Source organism: Oryx dammah, unplaced genomic scaffold (genome assembly GCF_014754425.2).
Source record: "Oryx dammah isolate SB20612 unplaced genomic scaffold, SCBI_Odam_1.1 HiC_scaffold_11, whole genome shotgun sequence".
Lineage (NCBI taxonomy): Eukaryota > Metazoa > Chordata > Mammalia > Artiodactyla > Bovidae > Oryx > Oryx dammah.
The window spans coordinates 32,096,717-32,109,521 of record NW_024070195.1 but is presented as its reverse complement, the minus strand read 5'-3'; the positions used below and the strand labels follow the sequence as shown (position 1 = coordinate 32,109,521).

Genomic DNA, 12,805 nt, shown 5'->3' with positions numbered 1-12,805 from the left:
CATAGATGAGCTGCTTAAAGGTCCCTGGATTTCTGTTGGTTGAAATTCCCTTTTTAAATGAAGATGCTCTGGCCTTATTATGTTTTTACAAAAAGATGAGAAGGATAATGTTCCAAGAAAAATCAAGTTTTTGAGTTCCAGAATCTTGTCATTGTAATTTCCTCCTGTCTGGAATACATGATGCTCAGTTACTATCTAGTTGTGATAAGGAGAATCCATCTCTGATAACACCTCACTCTCTCCTTCCCTAAGACTGTTCCATCTCTAGCCTGACTAAAGGACTGTGCCCCGTGGAAGTCTGGGTTTCTTTCTCTCCTTTATTCCCAAAGCATCATCTTTCTCTTTTTACCTTGAACTTTACATATATGTCTATATATGTACATACATGTATTTGTGTCTTCCCCTGTCACTCATTGCCTAGGGACCTTTCTTTCCCCTTTTTGCCTTTTGCAATGGATTCTGGGCAGAATGATCAGAACAGGAGTCTAATAATGACATATTCAACCTCCTGGACTAACCCAGGAGAGGGGCAAATCAGGTATGCAGTTATAGGATGCTGTGATGGTGTATTTTAATGTTGAATTGTGGATGGGTACTCAGGGCTTCAGAGTCAGAGTATATTGTACTATGTAATATTAATAGCAACAACATATTACAGATGTTATCAGTTTGAAAAGTATTTTCATTCCATTCTTTTTTATTCTAATACATGCAGAAGCATTCCAGGAATAAAATTGTATGGCACCATTCCCAGTGAAGACCATCAGATTCTTTCCAGGGCTTTGTTTATTTTGATAAGGACTTGCTTTTTTAGCTGTTTGAAAACAGTTGGCTGTAACAGTCTTTAAAGGACAGATTTCACAGCAGAGTCAGTATTATGAACCCTCTTTAACACATAAGAAAACTGAGGTGTCAAGAGTTTCTGGAACTCTCAGGGCTGAAATTATAAGTCAGTGTCCTGGGAAGGTGAAGTCTAACAAGGTGGTTTCAGGTGGGGAGGATGTAGGGAAAAGATTAGGAGAACAGTACACCTTTGGGGCTGTCAGCAAGGTGAGTGGGCGGGGAAAGGAAAATGACTTTGAGCATCACTGAGGACCCAAGGAAGGACAGAGATGTGAGGAAGAGCCAGTCAGCAAAGCTATGATTGTCTCCTGCAGAGGTTGCAGTTTGTGAATAGAAGTGGGCTCTGCTGTGGTGGATGTTGGTGGGAATGGCAATTTCTCGTGGAACTCTGTAGGACTTGGTGCAAGTCAGGGAAACAAGAAAGATGTGGAACCTCTTACCAGTGTCTGGGAAGGTTCTAGAGGTTGGTAGGTTAGAGGAAAGACAGAAGAATTTCTGAAGAGGATTTGGCTCATCTTGTGGCCTTGGAGAATGAGCAGCGGCCCAGGGGAGAGGTTAGGAGGAAGGATGGGGAGAAAACCAAGCTTCAGTTCAGGTGGGAAGTAGATGTCCCAGGGAGAGGCTGAGGATGGATGGGAGCTCTTGGCTGTCCCTTAACCATTCCTCCTGTGACAGACGGAGGTCCCACAGCTTGCTCCATCTCCTCCAGGGTTCTGGGCTGACCCCACCTTGAGAAAACACAACTCTCTAGCACTGTCTTATCTGGGGGTAGGGGTTCACGTGTGCTCTGTTAATATATCCAGGACTGTGTTGGCTTTTTGTCACCCAATCACACTGTGCTGTGCAGGCCATGGAAAAGGCTTGCTGTGTTCAAGGCAGCCTTCCTGGGCCTGTCTGGGAGCTGACCAACTGCAGCACTGCGCTTTTGTTCTTTGCCAGTTTCATTGCGTCACTTTCACCTTCTCTTTCCATCTGGTAGAGTTATTTTATAGCTCTGATTCTTCATCCGCTATGTTGACTCTCCCTCCCCATTTCATCTCATCTTGAAGCTTAGGAAAGTTGCTTTTCACCCTTCAAGACTTTGCTAAAGATGTTGAATGTAACTAGGATTGTCAAGCCCTCGAATATGCTACTGTGTTCCTCTTTCAAAGCTGACCATGACCCATGTCAATGGTCACTTTCTGGTGGGCCTTTTAAGTACCTGTACATCCCATTAGAGGTATGTATCTTGCTGAGGTCAAGATGCACAGGAGATAGAGGACCTTTCCCTTAACCTATTGCTCAAGGAATCCTGGGAAACAAGTTTTTAGTGAACCCATCCCACTTTCTGATACTCACTTTGGGGATCAAGTGTGAAGCGTTGATTGTACACAGGCTGTCAAAAGTGACTCCAGTGTTTTTAGTGGGCTGCAGGCAATGATTCCAAAACACTAGTTGCAATTTAGATTTTACCAATAGCAATGCCATCTCCAGAAAAGGTAGATGGCGTGAAATCATGTAAAAGTACAATTATGTAGTAAACTTTAAAGGCATTATCTTCAAATAATTTAATAACTGTCATATGGACAAGGAATCCCAGGTAGTGAATCTAAGATTAGGAGTGAACAGAGTTCCAGGAAGACATGCTTTCCTTAATATAAAGAACTTTGCCGACCCTGCTCTGTCACATAGAAGCCCTTTGTCTGCCAGTCTCCATACATTCTTGCAATTTTGTGGGGCATAATTCATCTTGGAGCAGACACTTGAATTCATTTAAAGCAGTAGGTTGCTCTCTTTTATCTCCTCACCTGTCTTGGGCCTTCATTTCCTCTTAAGCATGTTTGTTCTGCTCATTCTATTTGGAGATTGTTCTTCTTGATAGGGAAGATTAAATCAAGTAGTGCTGGGTAATTTTCCTTTCTAACTGTCATCAGTAAAAGTCATGCCCATTGTTCTCCAACTCTGGTGTCTGTTAGCATCTCCTGTGGAACTTGTTACAGGTACAGAGGCCCAGGCTTTACCCCTGAACCAGAAGGTATGAGGTGGAGCCTGCCTAGATCGCAGCTGCAGGCCCCAGGCCCTTGACCTGGGGCTCACCTCGCCCACCCAGAGCCAACCTGCTCCAGGCCAGGCCTCTCAGGGGCTCATCCCCCTGGTCGGGCCACGTGCAGAGGCAGCTGTGTGCCTCTGGCTGCTTCCTGGTTCCCTGGGTGCAGCTCCTGAACTCCACCCTGGCCTCCGTTTCAGCGGCTGTTTTCCCTACACTCTCTTCCCTGTGTGTCCAGTCCTGGGCTGGACTTCTGCCCTGTTTCTATTGTGATGTTGTCAGAGGGAGATTTAAAAAGATGCGTATCTGATGATGTCACCCTATACTTAAAAACACCCCGTGACCTTCCACTGCTCTTAGTATAAAGACCAACCAACACCTCTTGCGTGGTCTGACAGGTTCTGCATAGCCTGGGTCCTTCCTGCCTGTTTTCCACCCTCTTCTCAAACTGTTTTGAACCTTCTGTCAGTTATCCAACCACACTGGCTTTCTCACCTCTTCAAAAAAGAAACTGTACTACCTCTGTCTCTGGAACTCGGTATATGCTGTTTGCTTAGCCTGCAGCCCTTTTAACCCCACCTGGGTATCCTCTGGACTTCTGCTTGCCCTTCAGTTCTTGGCTTAATCATTACATCATTAGAGAAGCCTTTCCTGGCCCCCAGGCATGGCTGGAGTCCCTCATGGCACATTCTTACAATGCCAAGGACATCTCTTTTTTAGCACATTGTCACAGTTATATGATTAGTTGATTAATGTCAGTCTCTCCCACCAAATTGTAAACTCTATTGAGGGCATGCAGATTCTTTATTCACCATTCGTGTCTCTAGAACTTAGCAGAGTACCAGAGTAGGTGCTCAATAAATATTTTCTGAATGAATGAATGAGTGAGTGATGGCAGACAGTTCTTAGAACCACAGATAATAGCATCATCTATCCGACAAAAGGACTCACCATGTCTGAGGACCTTCTGTGACACTCCAACTGCTATAAGCTCACCCCCCTGGATGTTAATAGCCTGAATTGAACTTGAATTTACTGCATTCCATTCAATATTGTGATTTGAACTAAGGTCACGTCCCCTGGCCAACACCACATCCCTGTCATTTCTCAGATTCTGGCCCTACCTGTTTGTGACTAGTTCCCTTTCCTCTATTGCCTTTACACTGAGGCCCTAGACATGCTGTGGCTGAGACCGGGTTAGCTGTGACGTATGATATGCCCTCTTGTTTCTTCTAGTAGGTTTTTCTCTGAAGTAAGGAAATTCCCTCATTTTCTGTAGGACAGTGATGAGTTCCTTCCAGCCCCAAATTGGTGAGACTGAAAAGACACCTCTTTTTACCTTGTCTTAGCTTCCTTCTGGTTTTTCTTTTAATATTTTGTTAGAGGTTGTGATGTCTTAGACTGTATCATTTCTCATTCTCTGTTCCACTGTTGTCTCTTAAGATTCGTGGAGATTCATGGAGACCCTCTCCTCCCACTGTTTGTATTAACTCCTAGTGCCTGGTGTACCCTGTGAGGCATCTGGTTTTATCCAAACAGGTTGCTGCTTTTTTGGTCAAATTTCAGTTTTTGTGTTTTTTTTTTTTTAATTGGTGTGTAGTGGTTTTACAATGTTGTGTTAGTTTCTACCTTACAGCAAAGTGAATCAGCTATACATATATCTCCTCTTTTTTGGATAGCCTTCCCATCTAGGTCACCATCAGAGCATTGAGTGGAGTTTCAAATTTCAGTCTTGAGCTCTGTGAATCGGTTGGGTTGGTCTTCTGCCAAGTGATTCTGGCCACCTTGGTCAGTTGGAGAGAACCCTGACTGGGGACCAGGAGGGAGGTCAGAATCCTGCTTTTGAGGTCTTCTTTGATGACATGGGTCACAAGCTGTGCGATGAGAAGCACCCTGACTGTCAGCTCCCCTCCCCCAGCCACCCTAGATCAGCTCAGCAGGGCTTCAGTGATTTCTGGTGCAGCTACCATCTCCAGAAAGGCCTGAGTGTAGTAGGGTACCCAACTTTGCAAGTGGTTAGCCTCACAGCATTTTATCTTCGGAAAACATCTTAGAGACCATCCATTCTCATGTTACGCCTGACGACAACGACACTCAGAGAAGGCGAATCGCTGGTGTTTGATTGCACAGTTAGCTCCCCAGCCAGGGTTTCTCTTGCACCCCAAGAAGCCTATTTTTGGACCATGTTTCTTCTTGGTCAAGAGAACCAGAAGTGAGTGGGAAAGCACATTCTAAATGTCCACTTAGTTATTAGCAGGGTTATTAGAAAAGACATAGAACTTAACATTTTTAGTATAAATGTTAGGAAATGTGAATGAATGAATATGAATGAATGTATCTATTTGTATTCTGAATGATAGCAACATGACAGAAACAGTCTAGGATAGGAAATTGTAAATCTGCTCCCCTCCATTGAGATTATTGACTTTGACCCTGGTTGCAACAGAAAGGCAAAATCTTCAGGAGAACTGTCTATGCGGTTCATGTTAAATACCCCAGTTTTCTGAAGAAATATTTGGGGTTTTTCCAGCCTGAGCTGAGTGCCATTGAGGGGGAAGTGGGTAGAGGAGAAGGGGTGGGGATATGATGCTCTTCAAACGTGATGGTCCCCTAGTATAGCAGGTGCTCCCTGGGGGTGCATGGCTTGGGCAGAAACCGCTGGCCACTGTCCTGCCACGTCACCCAGCAGCCCTCTGGCAGCACAAACAGGAAGGAGCCACTTGTGTGCTGGTTTGGGCTTGGCCCCGTTGGCTAGTTTCCTCCCATCTCTGCGTGAAGTTGAACACCGTATCCAAGGTGGGCCCTGTTGTGAGCAGTTCTTAGGAAGCAGTCCTTTCACACCGGTAGGTGTTGAACCAGAGTGTTTACCAAAGGGGACCTGTTAACAGCAACTCCTGAGTTTCCATATGTACCTTTCCCTGGGCTTTTTTTTTTTTTTTCTTTTTCTAAATTTGTTTTATATTTTGGCTCAGTGGCATGCAGGATCTTAGTTCCTCAACCAGAGATGGAATTCGCATCCCTTGCAGTGGAAGCACAGAGCTGAAATCACTATATCCCCAGGGAATTTCCTCCAAGGGCTTTTCTAAAGCTCTCTGCCCACTCTCCTCTCCTCACTTTATCTTATTCATTAAGAAAAGACCTGTTCTCCTAGAGTCACTTGTTTTTCCTCTGGTACTTTTTTAATTGACCTACAGTGCTTTTTTTTTTTTTTCTTCTAACCATCTGCCTCCCCCTTCCTCTTATTATGACCCTAAGTGTTCAGAGTTCAAGTGTGTAGACATGAAATGTAGTTTCTCAGTCATTTGAAAAGTCTGGGTACTCTTAGATCCCATGACTCTTTACAAATCATTTCAGGAAATGCATGACGCTGCTTCATTTTCTCCACACCCATTATTAAATTTCAGAAACTATGGTCTAACTCAAAGGAGAGATCTTGCTTTTCTCACACCCACGGTTTAAATAAATGCTAGTCTCCATTTCTGCCTGATAGAGAGACCATGTGAGATGCATAAACCACTTCTCCCCCAGGTAGCATCAGTTTTTGGGCATCTTCCGGGGATGTTTTCTTGGGTACTTTTATGTTCTGAGGTCTGTAGGATGTAAGGCAGATATGCCCAGTCTCCAGGTAGCCTAAGCCAAAGGAGCACCACTCTAGAAGGAGCTCTTATAAGATCCACAATGATATCAGGGCACCATGGTTCATGTCTATCTTTAGAGCTTTTAAAAACACACAGGTGCATGCTTTGACAGTTTTTGAACTAACTTGTCATTTTATATCTGTTAGTCTTACTCTCCCCACCTGCTTGTGTAAGCTTTTGCACAACAAGAAATGTCTTTGGGTTTTTTTTTTTTTTTAATCTATTCCTTAGACTATCTCACTGCTGTGTAGGTTACAGAAGCTGTTCACGACAAGAAAAATGGATAGTTTGCTGACTCACCAGAATACCATGTAAAAACTTCTCTCCCCACCCCATCCCGAAAGCCCTTTTAAGGGTGGCAGTTATGACCATTGGTACTTTAGAGATGAGAAAGGGACAGCTAAATAAGAACCTTGTGCTCAACTTACTGAGTTGGGAGAGAAAGTGCAAAGTGTTGGGAGAGAAAGTGCAAAGTGTTGGGAGAGAAAGTGCAAAGTGTATGCAGGTCCCTGGATTTTGGTGTCTTTTTATTTATTTACTTGTTTTTTTTTGTTTTTTTTTTATATCTTCACTCTGTATTTAATTACTTTTGGCTGTGCTTTGAGGCCTGTGGGGTCTTAGTTCCCCAACCAGGGATCAAACCTGTGCTCCCTGCAATGGAAGCAGAGTCGTAACCACTGGACCACTCGGGAAGTCTGTCTTTTTTTTTTTTTTAATTGAAAAATTTTATACAATTTTTAAAGGTTACTTTCTGTTTATAGTTATTACAGAATATTGGCTGTATTCCCCCTTTGCTATAAAACATCCTTGAGCCTGTCTTATACCCAATAGTTTGCGCCTTTCTGGTGTCTTTTTAAAGTTCATCCAACAGACATTGCTTCAGCTAGAAGCTGAAGGGATTCCTTTTGTCAAGTGGCATGACTGGCTCCTTTTTATTTACCCGGCACTCTTCGTAGCTAGACTTGGTCCGCTGACACAGAGGAGACCACGATTTCTTCTGCAGATGTGCAGCTGTAGGTCTGAGGTGTCCAATAAGCCTGACCTCAGAAGCCAGGTGCTAGTTGTGAGTGTGTGTCCCCAGTTAGACTGGGGGCTCTTCTCTCCTCTGTCATCCCCAGCGCCTCCAGGAGCTCAGCCCTAGGTCTTCTCTGCCATTTAGTCACTGTGATTAGTCACATCCTGCTGTGAGCACGGCTGCCCATTGTATAAGGAAGACCTGATTTTCTCTCTCAAAGTTTATGTTACAGGTCAAACTTGATTATCACCTCTCTTTAAGTAACCCCCCCAACCCCCAACCCCCCCCACCCCCCCCCACACACATACCTTTTAGGTGATAGGAGAGAAACTTGGGGAAAAATAGGGGTGGAGACCTATTAAAATGCTCGTGTGTTATTTCATATTTCAGGTTTCTCAAGCACGAAAGAGTATGTGCCCATAAAAAAAAACCAGCACCCAAGGTCTTGTTTTACAGTGATCATATCTATAGAAAAACATCTGTCAATGCTTTGAATGTCTGGAATATAGTAATAAAAATAATATTGAGGCTGTTTCTGTAGATTGCCATAGAAAAGTACTGAATTACTGTTCTTAAAGCACCCTAAAACTAAAGTGTAACAGCAGTTTTGTCTATGAAATAGAGTTCAGTTATTTTCTGAAAACTCATGGGTGTTCATAGGTAATTTCAGATCACCCAGGATGTGATACCAAGACAGTGGCTTGAGCCTCTGAGACCCCCAAATCCAGGATATTCTTATTTGTGTTGGGTTGGAAGGACAAGGTACTTCCTTCCATGTGTCTGTAGACTTGACAAGACTTTTGGTGTAACTCTGGATGCAGCAGAGGGAAGGAATGCATTATACTAGCCCTGTGGGGCCCAAGGTAGATGAAGATCGTTTCTTGTTTGTTAATGGTTAATTCGTAGGTTTGTCTTAGACCTAGGTCCTATTCCCTATTAGTAATCTTAGGATTGATGCCTAAAAACATCTGTCACCTGCTCTGAGTCATCCAAGTTCAGAGTCAATCTCAGAAGTCTCAGGTTTCTTCAGGAAGTTGAGTTCAGAAATCATTGGTGAGATCAGGTTAAGGTGACTTTTCTCTATTGTCAGCCTTAATAATTGTCCACAACAAAGCAAATATGCTGTAATCATATATTTATAAGATTACATTTTCTTAGTGGTTGGGCATTTAGGAAGTCAGGATCTTTTATAGCCATTTTTTCCCCCACTAACAGTTTGAAAAAAGTTGACGCATACAGTATTAGAAAAGACACTAAACAGATTAGGATTTCTTGGTCTGGGAGAAGCTAGGATGAAGAAGGAACGTGACTCAGGTTAAATGATTGTAAAGGCTATCAAAGCGACCAGATATAGTCTCAGGTATAGTCTCCAAACAGCAGACTTCAGAACTGCAGAAAGCTTTCTAAAAATGGCCTTTTGCTAGAATAAGAGGTTACGGGCTGGAAACATAAATACAGAACGAAGGCTCAGTAAAGGAGATGCTTTAATAGTAGTGAACATTTACTGGGTTCTTTCCATGTGCTAAGCTCTTTCCTACATGACCTCATTTAATCTTTAAAACAACTTTAGGAGGGAAGTCTTATTTATCCCCATTATATACATTAGGAACTTTGAAGTCAGATAGGTTATATAATTTGTCCAAGATCCCACAGGCCAGAAATGAGGGAGCTGGGGTTGATGAGGCCTCATTCACAGGGTGTTAGAGAAAGACTGGGCTATTTGGAGACCAGTCCTTTTTTTTTTTTAAGATTGCAGTTCCTTTTCGAAATTCCTTAGACTAGATCTAGTAAGCCCCATATGGCGATTCTTGTGTTTTGTTTTTCTTTAGTAACTCTCCTTCTTGTTGTTCAGTTGCCAAGCCCTGTCCTATTCTCCTTAAGTAGGTCTTTATCATAGAATCTTAGGATGATGACCTTGAAAGAAAGATTGGCCAGCCTGCAGCCTATTCTTTGAGAGACAGAAAGCAAAGAGAGATCTTCTCGCTTGTTTAGGGATAGTGAGAAGTTCTTTTTGCTAACGCTGGAAATCTTCAGAAAGGCCCTCTATTCAAAGGATAGTGATCCTTTGATAGTTCAAGTGTGTATTCCAGCAGTCAGGAAGTTTATATCAAACTAAAACCTCATTTGATACAAGTTCTTTTATAGCCTAAGGGAAAGTTAGAGAAAGACTAAATACTACTTCTTTATAAAATCCCATTATTCACTCCAGCCACCCTAGAGGTTCGTGCAGTGGTTGTTTCTTGAGCACCTACTATGTGCCAGACATTATATTGAATTGTGATGAGTCTGCTCTGGAACATCTTTAAGACTAACAGTAGACAACCCAGCCACGCTGGATAGTTTAGAGTCAGATTTTTTTTGTTTTTTAAGATTTTTTGATGTGAACCATTTTTATAGTCTTTATTGAATTTGTTACAGTATTTCTTCTGTTTTATGTTTTGTTTTTTTTTGGCCTCTAGAGTCAGATTTTTAATTTTTTTGAATAATGCTTAGCCATTCGCTCTGTGTTATTTAATCCTTATACTCTCTGAGACTGTGTTATCATACCCATTTTACAGATGAGGAAATTAAAATTCAGCCACATTAAGAAACACACCCCATGTCACACAGTAGGGCCTTGGCCATGTGATGTGAGCTCCCACATCCCATGAGAATAATGACCATTTTCATTTAGTACTTTAGAGTTATCAAAAGGCTTTTCTTGTGTTATTTCATTTAATTCTGTAAACAAAAAATGATAGTAGTTATATTTTACAGATAGCAACAATCATTTCTATTTATTGTATACTTTGTATATGCCAAGAGTGGCAGACAACCTACCAGATAAGGCCTAGTCCGTGTAAATGCTCACAGAGCCCTAATAAGCATCCTGATTCCCATTTTCCAGTTGAGCCACTGAGGCCCTTAGAATCTAAGTGGCTTGCTCAATAAAGTGGGGAGCTGTGATTCAAGCCCCAATTTGGCTGTCCAGCTGGCAGACATGAACTCTTGGCTATGTTCACTTCACCATGCTATGCTGCCTCATTTTCTAGACGAGGAAACTGAGGTTCAGAGGGTTAGCTAGTACAGCCAAGGTATCCAGCTCACACATAGCTGAGCTGGGACCCCAACTCAGATCCTCTCATCAGAAAGGCCCCTTGTTTCCCCTTGAACTGAGCTGCCTCTCAGCTTAGGGAGAAATGCAAAGCTGTATCTTCCATTCAAGCTAAGTCCCCTGATTCCTTTGAGACATGTCTAAACATCAGTGACTTTAGTCATTCTTTAGATTTCTTTGTGTTTCCCCCACTTTTAGGCAGAGAGCCCTATACTGCTGGTAACATGCTACAATATGGGAGTGGAGATACAGATGAAACTGCTTGCTCAGAAAGTCATCCAGTGATGTTAGATTATCTGAGTCCCGTGTGCCCTGCTCATTTTGCTGTGTGGTTCTTGTCCTTTGTATCTATTAAAAATGGTGCTTGAGGGAAGGCCTTATCTTTGTGAGATTGCTTTCTGATGTTGTAAGGAATGCATCTTTTTCCATCTGAAGATCATTTACCATTTATCTGAATAGCAAATGACATTAATGGTTAAAACAAGGAAGTATATCTGTATCAGATATATAACAAGGATCAGGTTTGAAATGTTGCTGATCTATTACAATCTCAACCTTGAATAGTTTAAAGCACAAAATTTCATTACTTGAACGATTAAATATCCATCCAATTTCTGAAGGAAACGTCTCTGTGAACCATTTACAATAGTATACTTAAATTCAAATTGCAAACTCAGGTAAATTTTAAACTCCTTAAAACAGAATTGGATGAAATTTTTCTGTATATCTGTTGGTACAGTAAACATTTGATAAATATCCATATGTATTTAATTATTTTGAGTCAAAGAAAGTATGTCCCATTTAGATAGTCTTTAAATAAATTGTTTCTGAATTGAACAAATAAACAAGAAATAGCCGAAACTAAATGGCTTTGTACAGAAAAACTGAGAGGCTTTAAAGGAGGAATGATCTCAGAAAAAAACCCACATCTTGTTATCCACTTTTTTTTGGTAGAGATAAACCTGAATTGACTCAAATATATTTATTGTTTTCAAAAATCGAGCTTTCCATTTTCAGAGGCTGATAGGTGATATGGGAATAATTTTAAAATTAAACCTATTCTAAATGGATTGGCTCCAATTCAGATGTGTTTTAATCATGAAACAATTCCTGTGTCACCAAAAGTTTTTTTAAAAGGCAAGAATTAATATCACTGAGCACCTCCTGTGCTAGCCCTCTCTGCATAGTCTTCTCTTGCAATTTCCACATCTCTGTGATTCAGATATTATTACTTCCCATCCCCTTTTACAGATGAGGAAACCGAGGTTCAGAGTCACTGAGTGATTAACCCAAAATCACACAGCCTAGAAATATAAGTCTCAGAACTTGAACCTAATTCGACATGTTCCAAAATCCATGGCTATTCTGATATACAAAGCTGTTTTGAGAGCAGCCTGATATATTGGAATTTTTTAAAATTAAGAAAAAGTGAACTTCGCAAAAAAAAAAATGTTAAAAGAAATTAGCTTATGATTCTTTGTGTATCTCCAAAAAACTCTGTTAGAGATACATTGAAAGATATTACTAATTCTCAGCCGTTTACTCTAACCAGTTGGTTGCCCATTATTTTTATTATTGTAGTGACTGTAGGTAACTCCAGGCCACATTCTAAACATGTGACATCGTTTAAACAGATTCCAATAGGATTAAAGACATTTCCCTGTTGTGTTTTGGGTTTTTTTCTTCCTGTCAGAAATTCATGTGCTTTACATCGAAACTAGATGGTGATAAAGCTTTTCTGTTCTTGGTTAGTTTTGAAATTAAGTTTTGTTTTTTTTCTTAACGGTTATTTTCTGGGGTAGCTTTTAGCGTCAGAATAACATAACTGTGCATGCTCACTTGCTCAGTCGTGCCCGACCCTTTAAGACCCCATGGACTGTAGCCCTCCAGTCTTCCCCATCCATGGGGATTCTCCAGGCAAGAATACTGGAGTGGGTTGCCATTTCCTTCTCCAGGGGATCTTCCTGACCCAGGGATCGAACCTGTGACCACTGAGCCATCTGGGAACATAACTGGCTCCTTTCTTTCCTGTTGTACTTACATGCTGTCCCCTTTGTGCTCATCTCTGCCCCAAACTCCTCATCCCCACTGACCTGCCTGGGATGCGAACTGTGCTGAAATCACAGAATCATGCATTTTTTAGAACCAGAAAGCACGTCTGAAGGATACTGACTGGATGCGCAGCAGCA

The 12,805-nt window shown here is 41.8% G+C and overlaps 1 protein-coding gene across 2 annotated transcripts in view; it reads left to right on the top strand.

Moving 5' to 3' along the window:
- RUNX2 (RUNX family transcription factor 2) overlaps positions 1-12,805 on the top strand; it is a 224,964-nt gene that overhangs the window by 174,911 nt on the left and 37,248 nt on the right. The window lies entirely within an intron of this gene.